At 41.0% G+C, this 17,604-nt stretch overlaps 1 protein-coding gene across 4 annotated transcripts in view; it reads left to right on the top strand.

The window, feature by feature from the left end:
• Window positions 1–264: 264 nt before the first annotated feature.
• osbpl8 (oxysterol binding protein-like 8) overlaps window positions 265–17,604 on the top strand; it is a 90,262-nt gene continuing 72,922 nt past the window's right edge. For 3 of the 4 annotated variants that reach the window (XM_037121540.1, XM_037121537.1, XM_037121535.1), the window contains exon 1: window positions 265–640. The gene's annotated coding sequence lies outside the window, so the exon portion shown is untranslated. Of the gene's footprint in view, window positions 641–784; window positions 1,012–17,604 lie in introns of those variants that run through there. The other variant, XM_037121536.1, reaches the window with a different exon arrangement.

The following is a 17,604-nucleotide window of genomic DNA, read 5'->3' as shown; positions in this document are numbered from 1 at the left end:
ATCCCTGTTTTTTTTAATTCCCAAGTGACCAGTTCTTGCAATGCTGCTCCTTTATTGTATATTTAAGACTATTACAATAAAACACAATCAGACAAGGTATGCAACCAATTTTAATGCAATTAAATTACAAGAAAAAAAACAGAAAAATAATATTATATGTATATATAAATGTATTAATTAAAAAGCCAGTTATTTTGTGAACAGATGTACAAAATGTATTGCTTTAAATGGTACACGTTTGTGGCTTTTAATTTGAAATATGTAACCGGAAGTAAGTTCGAATCCGAGTGACTCTACCACTCAAGCCCATGACAAATCGTGCAGGCGGGCTAATGGCTAACAAGTTGACTGAATATAATGGTAGAATTTATATAGTAGAAAGCATACCGCGAATGGTAAAGTTATTTTTTAACTATCCAAACTTTACTACCGGACCGCCATGGCGCCGCTGAACTGAGGAGCACGCGAGCCATCGCCAGCAGGACCAGTGAACACGCAGAAATAACATTAAAACGTCGTCAGCTAACAGTTAGCAGACAGACCGACGTCCCCGAGGACCGACTGAATATTTACACCCAGTGGTTTCCTTCCGTTAACCACAAGGAAAACCTCCCGGGAGACCACCAGCGAAGCAGCGAAGGTTAGTGCCACACCACCACAACAAGTGAAACACAAGATAACACATGCTAATGCTGATCAAACGCTAGCTAGCTTAATTGCTAAATCGTTGTGTGTGTGTGTGTGTGTGTGTGTGTGTGTGTGTGTGTGTGTTTGTGTGCTCTGTGGCGAGTTGACAGCCGTGACTCTGCAGTCGACCAGTGCGTACTATTATGTAATGAACCCGGGTTAGCGATAGCTGAGCAGCAGCTTCTCCATCTCCGCTCTTAGCGTCGGTCTCCAGTCATACTCCAGCGGGAACATTTTGAGGAACGGGCGCCAGTCTAACACAACCTTGTTTGGAAATCGTGCGGTTGGGACGCGGTGTGCTTTTTTTTTTTACGCAGCGAAGTGGTGAGTGGCGAAGTATGCTTAATTAAAATGTCTGGATGGGGGAGAGTTGTGGGAGAAGCCGTGGATTTCAAAACTGCTCTGCGCTATCGGCGTTCTATTTAAAGATGTTGGTCCTTTTCATTACCTGACATCCCCTGCTGACTACACATTAACCCCTCCTGCATCCTCCTAAAGCACATGATCCTTGCTGCAGTGTTGCATGTCTGCTGCCTCCCCGGCCCCGGTGCTCAGTTACCACTTTCACCTGGAGGGAGCCAGGAGCAGAAACAGGAGACCGGGCCGGCAGTAAGGACTGGTCCTAATCGTGTCAGACAACTGATGCATCCGGCACATCCTGGCCTGTACTCAGATATCTGATACCGGCCTGTCATGTTACCAACCTGAGATTTCATGGAGCTTCCTACCTCCTTCCTACCTGAATTTGATTTATATACTTGGGCAGAAGCTAAATGAGGTTTTTATAGTTGAAGGCTAATTCTCTGTTGAAGCGATTCTTCCATCCTCTGAGGCCATGTGGGAAGTCTTTCCGGCATTAAAATGGTCATTTTGAAAAACGCTGAAACATGTATTTACATTGTTGATGTGGGTCAACAACTCTGACCATGGCTTTTTAAACTGCAGAGAATAATAGTTGGATGAAGTCTCATAGTCCGCAAAGCATTTCTGGAGCTTCTCAGGAAAACATTGTTGCAGCTTTCTCTTAAACAACCGAAGTAGATAGGGGCTTCTTTTATAATTTATTTTAAAAAACCCAAAACAACTGAAACACCCCCTCTCAGAAGTGGCTCCATACAGCTCACCTGGTGTAATTCAAGTCCCTGGATGCCTTGACATCCCAAATTAACTCGAAAAATATCTTATTTTCAACCTTAACGCACGGATGTGCTGGTGCACCCACTTCCAGTGGGGTGCTCACTAATACTTGTAGCTAAGCAACTGCAGTGACGAATTTCGCTTTAAAGAGGATGTAAATAGTCCTGTCAAAACAGTTTGGGATCTTTGGGGCCTCTTGTCACTTGGATAATTATCTCCTACTTATTACTACATTCATTATTTATTATGCATAACCTTTTTTTTTTGTTGAGCAAAATCTTCACTGTAGCTGCTAAACTACAAGTGTTATCATGCACCCCCATCTGAAGAGGGTGCGGGAGCAGGACTTCGTGCTGAGGAGTAAATTATGTCTTTTCACATTAATTTGGGATCAGGAGGCTTGAGCTGTATGGAGTTATTTTCGGTTTTTTAATTTATTTTTGTTTTATTTTGTAAAACAAGTCCCCGTCCTCATCAGCTGGTTAGCAGAATGCTGCAGGACTGTTTCGCTGTGAAGCTTCAGAAACGTTTTTTTTTTCGCGGACCGGTGAACTTTCCTTCGGCACGGCAGATAAAGACCGAGTTTTGATTTCTGGGTGAACTTCTCTTTTAAGCTGACTTGAAACTGACCGCAGGTGATTTGAGTCAATGATGCAAGCACCAGTCCGTTTATTATTGTGTGTACCCGTGCCAGCTCGGGCTCTACCACTCACACAATGTATTTCCATGTTTTCCATCCTCTGCTTATTTGCATGTAAATCCCAGGCTTCTCCATGCCAAACAGCTGAGGTGAGGCTCGCAATCCAGGGTCAAAAGAGCGACCTGCTTATTTGCCAGCCAAATGGAGTTTCCATTCTGACGTCCTTGAACTGCAGCTTGTTGCCTGCACTGCACACTGCTCTGGTCGACTCAGCGTTGTTTTAATACTGAGAAGCAAACCTGCAACAATGTTTGCAAAATGGCGTCATATGACTTATTAAGTAACACTACAGAGCACTTTGAAATGACCAAATTCTGAGTCAAATTCTTTAGTTTGCAGAAAACACAATTCTTCTTTAGTGTAACGTGTTATAGAAATCCTTGATGGAGAAATGTGTCCATGGAAAACAGGGCTTTTGTGGAACATTTACCTTGAGACACACAGTTATGTTAATGAAGCTGATTAATTATGCCAAGTGCTGAATAAGAGGAGAAGCTGTTCCTTTGGATACTTGCCATTTAACAAGGCCTGGTCTGCACACAGCGCTTTAAGTGGCAGCTATATTCCTGTATTATATGAATTATTCTTTCAATACTTTAGGTAAATTAATTGCATGCACACGTTGCTGTGCATGGTTATGTCAATCTTTTTGTTGTTGTACATCTGCATTATCTAGTTAAAAAGTGAAGTCCTGTGTCCACGGTTGCATTCATTTGCATTTTATTATTTTATGTCAATGCAGGAGAAGTCGAATAATGAGGTTAAAACAGACTTTACTTTTTAGATTCTCATATTTCCTGTAATGGTTTACTGAGCATGAAGGCTTTTTATCAACACCACCTTGTTCTGCTTACACTTTCGACACCCTTCCTGTTATGGAAAAAACAGAGAACAATGTATCAAGTGAGGTTTACATTGTATTTTGACTACATTATGTTTTGTTGTAATCGGCGTTGCACAATTAATCGGACAATGGTTGAGTTTGCAATATTGTAACATGTTTTGATGATGGTAAAATGTGTGATAAGACAGAATTATAAAGAAGCACTATAGTGCTGCAGGGATGTCATAGCCAGCAAATGTTATTCTCCAGATGTAATGAGATCAGAGCATGTGCAAAGGTGATTTATTTGTCTTTATGGTGGTTTGCATATTCACATGAAAGTCTGTGAACTCCTTCATGCTACACAAAGATTGGACATCTGTACAGTTATTTATATACACATATACCTAAACAAATGGCACATTTATTCAAAATGTGCATCTGGGTTAATATTAACAGCAGCAACAGGATGGTGATGATAATGTGGTTCCTGTCTTCATATTTAAATTTTTGACATCTGATAACCGCTGTCCGTCAACATTGACTGCATTTGAGCAGCAAGCATTATTGATGTAAACACAGGAGAGTCCCCCTCCTCTCGTCTTTTACTCTGTTGGTCTGCCTATTGAGTGCAGCAGCTAGATCTGGGATGTTGTGGTGGAGACATGAGGGCTCAGCAGTCTGATTGATTGATTTTGCCGTTGTTTGACCAGCCTGAGTCCCATTTTTTTCCATTTGGTATCCCTGCGACCGGACATTAACCAGGAGCAGAGCAGACTCAGACTTTCTCAGCTTGGATGGTCGAACGATGCAGTGGGCAGTGAGTTGTTTCAATTATTTGTAAACTTCTATTTTTGACATTAAATGAATAAAAATGTGAAAAATGAATCAGTTACAGGAAAATGGGCATCTGCAGATCGAGCACATGACTGTGACTGTGAGCCTGACGGTTTGTCACCCTTGCAAAATGTCATATCCTGGAAAATGTACTGGGATAAAAAACATTCTGTTATGAAACTTGTTTGCCTTCTTTTCAATCATTTGGTACGTGAAAGTGATGAATTCCATCTTGTCTTGAGGAATACTTTTGTACAGTTGCAACCACATTTCTCAGGGACTTTGGAAGTGGGAAATTTTTGCTTACTTGGTGAAGTCTGCAGTTTGATCTTGGAGCAGTACTTTCTGATGTGCAATTGTTGACCTGGTGATGTTTTCACTGCATTTCTCTAGACAAATATATATTTTCTTATCAGAACATGATTTAAAAATTGCTGAAACCGCGAAACTGATCTTCATGTTTATAGATGAGTATAGAAAGGGCACAGTTAGCGCTTATCTCAGCTGATACCAGTAGAGCTTTAAGCCTTGTGTAGTAAAGTATGCGTTTAGCCCTTGATCACAGTTCCGATCTTTAAAGGGCTTCACAGCAGCCACATTGTGAAACAATAAAACAGCCCCTTCATCTCAAGTCTCTCGCTGGGCAAATACTCACCTGTCAGCAAGTCCCACAGCAGCCTCGCCTGTGTCTGCCTCCACACCCTAACACCATTACGAGCTAGAACAAATGCTGTGCTGCTCATGAAGTTATTGAAATGCCAAGGCCAGAGCATCAGCGCTGCATAATCTTCCCAGCTGGGACACTGAGGCCACTGGCTGTGGTTTGGCTGATTGGATGCATTCGCTCTGACAAATGCCAGATGTGCTCGATGTGAGATAGTTGCCTCTCACTTCTTGTCAGTGTGGATTTATCCAACAGCAGCAAACAAATCAGGTTACATTTCAGGCCGCTTAGTTCAGCAGCCTTTTATTACCATTCACAAGAGCGTTAACCGAGGCTTACCAATGAAAACAGCTGTTTTTATTCCGGTGAAATCAGTTTATTGTGTACCTTTCATTTCATTGCCTCGGCCTTCATTATTCCTTGAAGCTCGACTCCCCTTGGCTGCCATACATCAAACAAAACCGAACAAACACGCCTTTAATTTGCACCTGTCTCCAGGGATAAAGGCTTTAGTTGTCGTTAAGTGTGTTTCTCGTGTCAGCCTTGTACCAGCTCCACTGCCGAGCAGGATTTGTTATTTGATAAAGGGAATGTGGGCGTGTGAAGCCTTTCATGAATGTCCCAGCCCATTAACTTCAGTGTCCACCCTCGTCAGGCCCCCAGAGCATCGCTTCAGAGACCGGGGGATCCTTATTACTGCCCACCTGAACTGCAGCATCCTCCAGTATTACAGAAAATTAATTTTGACAGTTGGTTTCAAAGTTACACTTAAAACACAAAAAAACAAGTGAAAAATGCTTTAGTAGGACTGCACTGAATGCTAAATTCAGGGCCAGTGTTTAAAACAACATTTTGGCAAATGGCTGGTGCCGATACTGAAGTGTTTTTGTTGTTGTTTGTGTAATTTTAGTTATATATTTTACCTTTAGTGTTAGGGAAGCAAAAAAATCTTCATCATGAAAAAGTAACAGAACTTCATTCAGTCATTCAGCCCTTCAGTTTACCATATTTGATGGAGCACAAATTAATAAAAATGCATGAAACCACCTCTAATTTAAACTTGTTAACATGAATAACACATTTTTTTAAAGGTACCACTTTAAAAGCATTTTAGGGCAGCTATACAAGTACCTACTTAATAAAGAATGTTTCAGTATTTTCTTACACAGGACCTACTTGCAGTAGAGTGTGCCTGTGCGAAACTGATTTGACGCATCACAAACATGGCATCGTTTGTGCATGGCCCAGGACAGGAAGGCTCACAGGAAGGGTGATTAAAACCTCCCAGAACATCACTGACACCCGTCTACAGAGCATCAGTGATATCGGAACTACAACTTGCATTTTGTTGTGGAGCCCTCTGAAGTAAAACAGACAATTGTATAAACCAGGAAACTTGAACCTCACTGGGGGACAAATTGAGGATTAAATCAAGTCAGATTTGTGTCTTCATGAATGTAGAGCTTCAAGGACAAAGGCTTTGATATACTGAGTCAGTGGAACCATTACATAATAGCTGACTTGTGGATTTTGTTATGAACTCAAAGCAAATTACCAGATGTCACTTCAAATGTGTATACATGCAATGTACACTATTATGAAGACTGTTACCAGCGAGCAGCAACATTGGAATATACACAGACCCATTATTAATTTTCTAACTTAATACCGCCTCCTCCCTGACTTCAGGCTATTTTACGCACATTGAAGTCATTGACAAGTGATCAACTTAATGACTGAGTGATCGGACTGCACGTCTCTATTTTAGACTTTAATAATGATTTACTCCCCCTGTCGAAAACATTGAAACATTGTCTGTGCCTTTGCCCTTTGGTTTAATAATCATGAGACCTGAGCTTCTGTCTTTGCTAACATGAATCAGTCATGGACCTTCCCCTCCCAGAGGAATCTTGCCTTGCTGCGTGAGTGACATCACAGCCACCAGACATGCAGATGACACCACTTCCAGCGCACATCAACAAAAGATTGTGTCTGAGCTAATGAGATGACTCATGACAGCATGGCTGGAACTGTGGGTGTAGCCTTTGACCACACCTATGATTGTATAGAGAGCATTCAGCGGCACCACAGAATATGTACAAGAGGAGACAGAGAAACGAACGAACATCCTGCATAAAACATTGGCATGTCTTGCAAATGATTACCAGTGCACCGTGTTTTAATGTGAGACATTGAAGCAGAGTTGAGTGGACAACACTCCGCCGTTGCAGCTTACCGAAAGGATCAGCAAAAAATGTCCTTGGGTTCTTTGAACACGATGAAAACAAAGACACAGCATTTTCCTCTGCTCTATTACTGTACCTAATGCACCCTGGCCAGTGAGTTTTGAAGGTGTTTTTAGGTGTAGTGGCTGAGTAGTAAACAAAAAGAAAAAAGGGCCTCAAAGGGATCTTTGATCAGAAATGTTAGACCGGATATTTTGGTTGAAAGACCAAGTTGCTGGTTCTCAGTGCTCTTGATGTTTTTCTTACATTCCCAGTTGGTTGTTACATTCCCAATTTTCACAGCTCTATGTTGTCTTCCTATTTTAAAGGTACAATGTGCACAACATGGACAGACCCTTTCAAACATTCAAATGTTTGTGAACTCATTTTATCAACTGAGTGTGTGAAGAAACAACAGTGCTGACGTTATGTCAAAGACGTCCATGTGTTGTGTTGCAGAGGGATCTACTGAAGTTGAACAGAAAATACAAATTAGCAATTTTATTTTGATTAATTAATCAACAAATCATTGCAGTTCTGTTCGCTTGTACCACTGGGGTGAATCAAGGGAAAAATCAGGGAAAATGGTGGTGGTGGTCTTTTAGGGGAGGGGGTGTGTGTTTGATGAGCTGAGATAAAAACAGTCATTCTTATGCACGATGATTATTGTGTCAATCAAAAAAAAAAAAAAAAAACAATCCTCACAAATATCTAACGATAAACGAGTCACTCTTAAATGGCTGAATTTCTGACTGTTTGCATGACAAACATGTCAGGCTTTGTTGTGAAGCCGAAGGAGTTAACAAGTGTTGCGCATCCTCTGCTTTCTCCTGTCCTAATTCACTCATTCAGACTCCAGAGTCCTGTGCACAGCTGCAGCTCTTAGAGGGATGTGCAATGCATTGTGTTCGATGAGCCAGTTTGATACCGAGGGATGTTGATGCTTTGTTATGCTGAGCTCTCGTTCACAGAGAGCGCTCAGTGTTCGGCGTGGATACAATTTCATATCACGTCAAAGAGTTGGCACCCACTGTTATGGTCAACAAACCTGCAGCAGCTTTAGCTTTTGACAGGTATTTATTTCAGGCACAGTGTGCTGTGCATCTCCTCTGTACTGTCTCCAAAAATCACCTCAGGTCCGACTGTAATAATCCCTTTGGCCTAAGCTGCAGCCGGGGGGGAAAGGGACAGTGTTTGTGACGCAAACTCACGTACTTAAGTCACATGCATTATTCACTCAGAATTTCCACCTGTGCGTCACATCTCTCAACATGCACAGATTTCTAAGTAACACTTTAAGGTTATTCGAGCCAGTCATGACTGACCAGTGAGGAAGCTGAACAGCCAGCAGGAATTTAGTTCCAGTTTTACAAACATTTGTAATGCAAGGCCCAGTGTCAGTGACAGGATAGTATTAGTGATTCCCCTGAAATGCCAGCAACAGCAATGAAAAGAGATTTAATGTTTGTGAATCTTTATCTCCATCAGAGACTTTGCCTCAATCTCATGGCTGAACATGATCAAAGAAAAACTTTTTTGAGATAAGTTTTATTTTTATCTCTCTTATTTAGGTTCTGTGCTGTTCTTATCAACATTTCATTGTTTTAAAAAAAAAATCCTTTAGCCTTATCACTGCTTAGATAAGCTATCTTTGTGGGCCCGTCTCTACACCTTCTGTTCAGGTTAGGCAGGTTTTACTGAGTCTCTGGGCAAGGATTGGGTGTATAATTGCTGTTATTTGTGGGAAAGAATGCCTCTTACTTCAACAATGAGATTTTTAACTTTGAGGTATTGTTGGAGAATTAAGCCTTTGGCTATGCTCTGCCCTCCATCTCACTTTGAGCTCTAGCAGAATGCACTGAGCGGCCACGCTTGCTGCAAAACCGACTCCACATTACGAGTGTTTGGTCTTTGTCACCGGCTTCATTCTCATTAATCCCCTTGAAGATGACTTTTCATTGCAATGGTGTAATCTCCTCATACGGTCATGACTTCTAGCACCATTCAGTAAGGTCAGACAAGCTCCCACACCCACTCAGAAGCTCATTTGCACTCGATCTAGGAAAGCACTAAAGAGGATCGTCCAGAAGGAATATTTGAAGATTGGTGACTTAGTGACTTGTGATACAACTCATTTTACTGATTACTTTTTTTTTTTTTTTACCAATATCAATTATTAGTCATGAAGAAAACTAATACTTATGTACTCTGCTGTTGTAATAGAAGACTTTGTTAAATGAATTCAAATAGCAAGTCATGGAATGTAACCAAATATAATTTAATCAAGCATTGTACATTTCACTCCACTATATTTAACCACTTTTAAGATTCAGATTATTATGTATTGATAGGATGTTACTTGCAACATGAAACCGATTCCATTGGATCAAATTGAACTCCCTCTGGAGTCTCTTCATTTTACATGCTGGTTTGACCAGGCGTTTAAGATGGTTGCTTGGTTTTGAACCATGTCCAATTGCATTGCAAATTTGTGTGTTGATTCCAAGATAGAGTAATGGTTGACAAATGGCTGTTGGCAGCCAGTAAATGCACAAGCTGAGCCCAGGAATAAAGCAAGTTTTCTGTTAAAACTATGGTACATTTTAAGTAAGCAGTGTTCACAACAGTAGTCCTGCATTTATGTCAAGAGATGGGGGTATATATTGTTGATGGTTATATGCCTTTTCTGATCAGTCGTCGCTGTCTTGGATGAGCCAAGATGCTCGTCCCTGCACTACACCCACAGGCAAATGGATAGACCATTCCCGGCTGATGCTCCACCAGCGTCTTCAAGCTCCATACAACTGTGTAATTCAGTTAAATATGATGCATCTATCCGTGGACGGATAATGGGAGAGAGTGAGAGAGAATGTTATTTTCTTTCCGTTGAGCAAATTGTATTTAGAAGATGTCTTTCCCATCAGTGAGGGGATGGCCGGAATATTAAGGAGTTTTGACGGCAAGTTTCAAAAACGGCAATTTGATTGATTTTATGTTTGGGACATTTTACAGAATGTTATTTTGCTCAGAAATATAGTAGCATGGATTTGAATGAATGAATCTATGGCATTTTGTAGAGTCAAGCTCTTGTGGAAAACATACTGTCTGTCCCTTCAGGGGAACAACGCACAGAACAGTAAAGGGGCAACATGTAATGGTCATGGATGTGCTCTTAAACATGAAAATTTGAAATTTGAAAAGTGATGGAGCATCTCTGCCACAGGGTAACAGTGAAAGGTGAAGGGCTGGGTTAGGATTTTTGTAAGTGTACACTCCGTTCCTGGTATATCTGACACACCAGCCTCAGCTCTGACCTGCCTAACACTCACAGCCGGGTGCTTTTGTCAGCAGCATGTTTCTCTTGCAGCTGGACCTGCGCACAACACTTTCCAATACAGAGACACATAACCTCCTGCATGCGGTACACACATAAAGTACTTAAAATCACAGAGACAAGTGAACAGACTGCTTGCAAATGGGAGGTTGTGTTTCCCCATGTCCACTTCCAAAAGGAGCGCCTCTTATGCTGTCCTACTTAGTAAGCATGTGTGCAAACCACTTTGTGGCATAAAATGATAATTTGCCGCACTGGAAGAGTCCACTGGAGCAGAGTATAGGCGACAGTGCCTGATAACATTAGATGTCCATAGCGATACACCACAATAATATGGCAGGTTGACGTTGAAATAGGACATAAGGGAAAAGATAGGGAGGATTCATTTTGATGTTATGAGATAGAAGATATTATGAACTGTGTGTCTGTGATCAGAGGCCTCACGGTGGCTCTGAAGCTGAATCCACTTTACCAGGAGAATTGAAGACTTCACAGTCGGCTCTGGTCAGTTTTGTTGGACATTTATCATCATTCTGGAAATAATTTAGACCAATTTAAAAATCATATTTTTCAATGTAATAACTGAACTACCTCCTGATTATGTTTACTCTCTCATGACAAGCTAAACTTGCCTAAAAATACTTAGAATAAGCCTAGATCCATCTAAATATCTTCTTTGTGCTTAGTAAGATAAGTCATTAAACACCCCAACAGGCTAATTGCGCACTGTAAAAACTCCCATCACAAATACATAACAACTCAAAAGTTACTAGAATACCAGTTGCACAGAAGTCATAAAAGAAATAAATAGTAACATGAACACAAAGGAAAGAAGCAATTTAAAAGATTGAAAGCCAAGTCCTTGTGTCTGGTGATTCCCATTGTACCATGGTGGTTTTGCTTTTTTAATGGTACTTTCTGGCAGGTCACAAGCTACATGCCCTTTTTAAAGGTTAAAATAGCATCTAAGTTCTGGGTTTCCCCTCAGGAAATAGGTCAGCACTCACAATTCTTTCTTTTTTATTTGTAATACTGAATCAGAAAATCCCTTCAACAGGGTCTTTAATGCTACACAGCCAACTGCAAACAAAGGCAGTGATACTCTGGATAACATTTAAGTTAGTCCCTATGGAGGTTTCTTTTTTTCACTGAAAGGCTGCTGAGTGAGTTTTTTGGCCTCAAGTCCTGGCCAGCGTCATGCTTCTTTTTCAATAGCGCCGTATGGTTGCATGTCCCTTAAAATGAATGGACAAATGGAGTTAGTCACGGATGAGAGCCAGTTGGATAATATGAGCTTCTAGTGTATTACTTACCTTATATTCACTGTTACTCTTGGTAACTTGGTGTTCTCACAATACTGAAATGTCTAACTTTGATTTAATACCTTGAAAAATATCAGTATTCACTACCAATTTCAATAAAATATTGAAACAACAATAACAATTTTAGATTTGTATTTAAATATTAAAATATTAAGGCTGTAAAATGACACTGAGGTATGACTTTTCTTTTATCTGCTAGAAACAGAATAGCAGAACAAGTGAATGCTGAATGTCATATTTGTATTGTACTAGTCGTAAACGTTCTCTTTAGATCAGGCATTTAAAGATAAACGGCGAGAAAATGCGACTGGTGCCTGTTTATCAATACTCCAGAAATAAGTGTTAAAATAATCTGAATCAAATAATGTTAAAATTGGATTTTTGATAATACTAGAAGCATGTGATGTGGCACCACTTCCTAGAAATATCTCAATTTTATATATTGCACAGGCTTCCCTAACATTATATTGTATGTTTCATAGACATGATAAATAGTTTTAAGTGGTTTGCCACAATGTAAGCCAAAAGATTTTCTGGAGAGAAATTCTATAAATCTCTTGGTTATTTCAGGTGTTTAAATACAGCCTGTGAGTGTGTGTGTTTGAGGTCTCTGGCAGAGTTGCAGACTCGAGTACATTGAGGTCATATCCAGCAGAGAATGCTTCTATGTAAAGCTTACTCCACTGTCATTGCACACACTCACAGAGGGAGCTCTCACTGCTGCTCCGCTGCCGACACCGGCAGCCCTGCAGCACTAGCCTACATTTCAGAGGAGGAGGAAGAAAAATATGGTGATGTCATCTCTATATCTCTCTCCCTCTCCGTCTCTCTCTCTCTCTCTCTCTCTCTCGTCCTCTCTCAGAGGCTGTGTTGTGAATATAATCATGCTTTTTGCTACCCGAGCTGCGTGAGGTAGGTCCTCCATTCACCTCCCTGCGCTCGCTTCCACATGTGCATGCTGCATCGGTCCGGTCGCTTCCAGGCTTTCTGTGTTTGTGTGTTTTAACTGTGCCCGCGCTTGATGTGTGTGTTCCCGGGTTTCGAATAATCTTTAGGCTTCGTTTAAGGTGTTTTCACGCCGTTTTTTTGTGTGTAGGAAGGCTCTAACAGATGCTAATACATTGGACTCACACCACATTCCAGCCTGACGGTGTGTCCTGATGCCCGACTAGCTCTAGTCAGAATGTGTCTGGTGGTGTCAGACTGCAGATCGCTGTAGAAATCCCAGACTGAGACAAGAAGGTGACTCATGTTAGTCCAGCTTCTGACAGGACTGATCATGTAGAGATGATGTGTATGATCCCGTCTTCCAGCACTCTCTTGTGTGCTGTTCTTTAAAGGTCATTGACAGGGCACGGGAATAATGTCTGCCATCGTGACCTTTGCACTCGTCGCTTTTGCAAGATTTCCGTGAATCCCATAAAACGTAAAATATGAAGGACCTTTAAGCTAAATGTACAGGCATCTCATCCTCACATCTTGTCTGTCTTTTCTGTTATGCAAGAGGTATCACACACACACATACTCACAAACACACACATATTATTCAGCTCGGGCTGCGTGCGTCATACACGTTTTTTCGCTGTAGTGGAGCCGTGGCTCTCTCTGTGATTTTCCTCCCCGTCTCTGTGGCAGGGCTGATTCTCTGCTGTCCTCCGCGAGCTAACGGCCAGTTAAATAGCCGAGCAGCCGCAGTGTTTCTCCTTTAAGGGGATTGAACAGGGCACCACAGTCTCCTTGACACCGCAGGAGTTCAGACTTTCTCATCCCTCTTCTCGTCCTCATCAGCATTCCCGTCCACTTGTCGCTCTGATGGATCAGATAAATGGATGTTAGTGAGCGCTGAGTCATCTTGTTGCTTTTCAAAAGTAATACAGGTTAAATTTTGCAAGTTGACACTTGTTCTGGTTCCCTTTACTAACATGAGAGATTCTCTGTCGTGGGAATTTCACTGTCATTGCTGATATTACAGCAACACAGGAGCACCGCTTTAACAGAAAGCAATATTAACACATTATATAAGTCTGAATCAGGTTTATTTACATCACCTTGTCTCAAGTTGAGCAGTACTCCATGTGGCTGTGCCGCTGTCCTTCATGTTGTGTAATGGCAAGGACGTCTAAACTGACCTTAATGGACTCCATTTGGCACATGAAACGATATGACATTGAATTTCTGTCAAACCTTTGCCAGAAGGGTAGCAGCTGATGTGGTCGTATTAGCTATCAGAATGAGCTGTGAAGTATAAACCGATAAGTATCCGGTAGGAACACATTGCAAACATGTTAAAAGACACATCTGGTGATGTTCTATATTTCTGCTATTGTCAACAGATTTCATGAAAAGACCAAAACAGTGTGTTCTACTAACAAGTATTGTGTGTGAAGCCTATTAGTTCCATCGTTCCTTACAATGAACACACACACTGGAGTCTGTTTTGACTCCGTCTCGCATATGCTGCCACAAATGGTCAGTAGAGCGACAAATACGTATAGGTCCCCAAGAAATGCTTTTTAATAACGCTTGTTGACATGCCAAACTGTTGAAATCATGAATGAATGAAATGGTATATTTGTGGCTTGTTTTTATTCGTTGAGAAGCATTGAGTTTGGGGCTGATGGCTGATAGGTAAACTTACTGAGGGAAAATATTGAGAGACAGAGTAACATGTTGTTAGGTTTGATCTGTTTTTTTTTTTAAGGTAAGAAAAGTCTATAATAGGACCTTTTTCTTTAAACTGGCAGTACTTTTCCCCAGAGCTATACTGATAAATTGGCTTGACTGGCATAGACTATATTGGACCACTGAAGAAAAAAAAATCAGTGTTGGTATATATGCATGCAGATGAGTAACAAGAATTTGCAGTCCAAAATGCCCAAATCTCTTTTAGATTATGGAGAAAAATGTCTTCTTTACATAACGTATGCATCAGAAAAGCAGCGACAAGTTGTTTTTTCAACAGTAAAATGTCTCTGAATCCTTATAAGAGATGACAAAACGCTTGTCTGCAGAATTACTTAAAAACAACACTTTCACTCAAAATATCCTTATCATATTTTTTAAACTTAACGATAAATGTCTGTGTTTCTGTGTCTGTGATGGCAAACAGTGAAAAAAAATAAGTGCTCACTAACGCATGTGTCGTTTTGGCTTCTAAAATAAATGAATTGGCGGCCATGACCATTCAGCTCAAACCGGTATGCTGCAAGTCATGTTTTGGACGGCGCACGCTGTCTCTCTCTTGGGAAGGGAGCGGGGCCAAGAGTACATTTGTAGAGTAGGGAAATAACCTCAAGACTATTTTCCACCTTTGTTCTTTCTGGTCAGATTTGACATAACAAAAGCCAGACTTCCATTCTGGGTGAGTCAACCTAACTCTTTTTACATCGTTTCTTCTTTAGCCAAACCTCAAGGAAGCTCCCAGATACTTAATTGTCGAGGGGACAGAAATTATGTAGAGCCATCTTGTGTTTATGAAAACAGGATCTGTTCGGAAATGAGATTATATCTGTGCTACAGGAATGGCTGCCAGATAATATTTAATTGAGCGGTGCTGTAAGTTCTGCAAGTCTGTGTCGTTTTTTCTGAGCCATGGAATGATATTTTACTGCTCTGTCCTGCTTTGTCCCCTTTTTAGTCTCCTACAGTACCAGATTTCACTAATATTTATACATTTCTATCAGAATGATAAAAAAGTGACTTGTTCTGGTGAAACTGTGCTGGATTCTCTGTGGTCCAGTGAAGCAATCATTTGCCTCTGCCTACATGGTTGATTAATATTCCTCACTCCCTGACCTACATGGATTAATTCTGTTTAAAGATGTCTCCCCCCTGAGCATGGCACCAAAGTGGGACAGGCAGAAGATTACTGTGGACCAAGCGACTTGAATTACTTCTCTTTATCCTGTTGTTTTAATTTCATAGAGAGCATTTTTGAAAACATGGTTTGACCAGCAGCCTTTCATTCCTGCAGGCTGACATTTTCTCTCGGGCTATTTTATCTTTAAAGACGGATGCTTGGTAGATTACAGACTTCTACGTGTCTGTAATGTGCGTGAATGAGTGTAAATGAAAAGTACTGAATTGATGAAGGATCAGTGACTATGGTACCAAAGGGGACAGAAAGCGCCAGATGGAGGCCTTAATGGTATGTCTACTGGCCAGATTCCAACGTAATGATACTTAATTCTTAGAGTGACTTACATCAAAGCTGCACTCTAGATGGGAATTAAGACTGAAACCAGCCACGCATTAAAGAAAATGTAAAGGGCTGTAGATGGTGGACTTGATGTTACAGATACTGGTGAACATCAGGTAAAAAGTTAAATTGCGTTAAGTGATGCGCAGCATTGCTCTCTTTTGCTTGTTAAACATTGGTAACAAACAAGGCTAACATGCATCTGAAAATGGTAAACATACCTGCTGAACACGAGCATGTTAGCATTATCACTGAGAGCATGTTAGCATACGTCAGTGTTTAGCTGAAGGCACTTCTGCCATTTACCTCAATGAAGGGTAATGCTAGTCCTGCATTCTTCCCATAGTTGGTCAAGTTCATCCCCAGCATCCTAATAGCCTGAGACTTAAGTATCTGGCATCTGTGGAGCCAGCACGGGTTAGTTGCAAACAACAATGATATTTTGGACTTGTACAGTGGTGTGTGAGCAACATTCATTCCAAGAGATGATTTCAGCTTGTGCAGATGATCACAAACTGTTAATATATTATATATTTTACTTGCATTTTGCTGATTTGAATGGTACTCTGTGCTCTTAGTCCTCAGTATTTCAACAAATACTTTCTGCCTGAAGCAAACAACTCCACAGCAACACACCTTTTTCTTTTGAAAATCTTGAAAAGGCAGCTTTTGCTGTGAGAGATTCTCGCTGGAGATTATCCTAAGAGCTTCATCGTCACTTAGTAGAGTGGAGGCAGCAGTGGCCTTGTTAAGAATTATCTGAGTGGCTGGTTGTTGCTGCAAGGAGTGGTGATGAAAGATAGATTGAATCCTCTGACAGAAACATAGAAATGACAAATGTCTGTGCTGTGGTTTGATATTTGATATTCTATTACTGATGTGAGGAAAATATCAGGGACCAACATGTGACAGTGTTACTGTCTCATCCCTGACTGTTATCATTCATCTACGGCAGCATGGTAGCACACCGTATGTCTCACTTAACCAAGGGTAATCATTTCCCAAACACTCAGCGATGACAGCAGTGATAGGCCTCTATAGATTGGCTTCTGGAGCTGTCAGAGAGCTGCCTCACCTGTCGAGAACAGACAGTAACATCACTACAATCAGCTTAGGATCCTGAAATGATTGCTGTCCTTGTATGCCCTTGAGCTGAGGTCTACTGTTAATCTAAAAACAATCAAAATCAAAGTATTTCACTGCTGCGCAGTCAAACAATAGTGATAAGCTGTCCAAACAAAATATTTTCTGGTCTGCTCTCATTATTTTCAAACATAGTATTTTCCAAAATGTAGCCTGCGTTTTTTAGTAAAGCACACTGTTTTGCTAAAACTTAGTTCATATGATTATTAATTTGTGATATTATATTATTTGACAGACTACAGTTCATGTTGTCCAGTCCTAATTAAAAGGCAAATGTCACCATAATTAGACTTTAATTGTAAGTTCTATGGGGTCATCATTGCTCTGCAAAACGAGTTTGTGGATAGAAGTGACCGATCTGAGTTTACTCCATAGGATGACTGGGCTCAGCCACAGATACAGGATGCGGAGCTTGGACATCTGGTGGGGTCTCGGAGTAGAGCCGCTGCTTCTTTGTGACAAAAGGAGCCAGTTGAAGTGGTTAAGGCATCTGATCAGGATGCCACCTGGCTGCCTCCCTTTGGAGGTTTTTCC

Source organism: Acanthopagrus latus, chromosome 14, assembly GCF_904848185.1.
Source record: "Acanthopagrus latus isolate v.2019 chromosome 14, fAcaLat1.1, whole genome shotgun sequence".
In the NCBI taxonomy this organism is placed as follows: Eukaryota; Metazoa; Chordata; class Actinopteri; order Spariformes; family Sparidae; genus Acanthopagrus; species Acanthopagrus latus.
The sequence above is the reverse complement of the archived record's forward strand: the minus strand, read 5'-3'. Positions and strand labels throughout refer to the sequence as shown.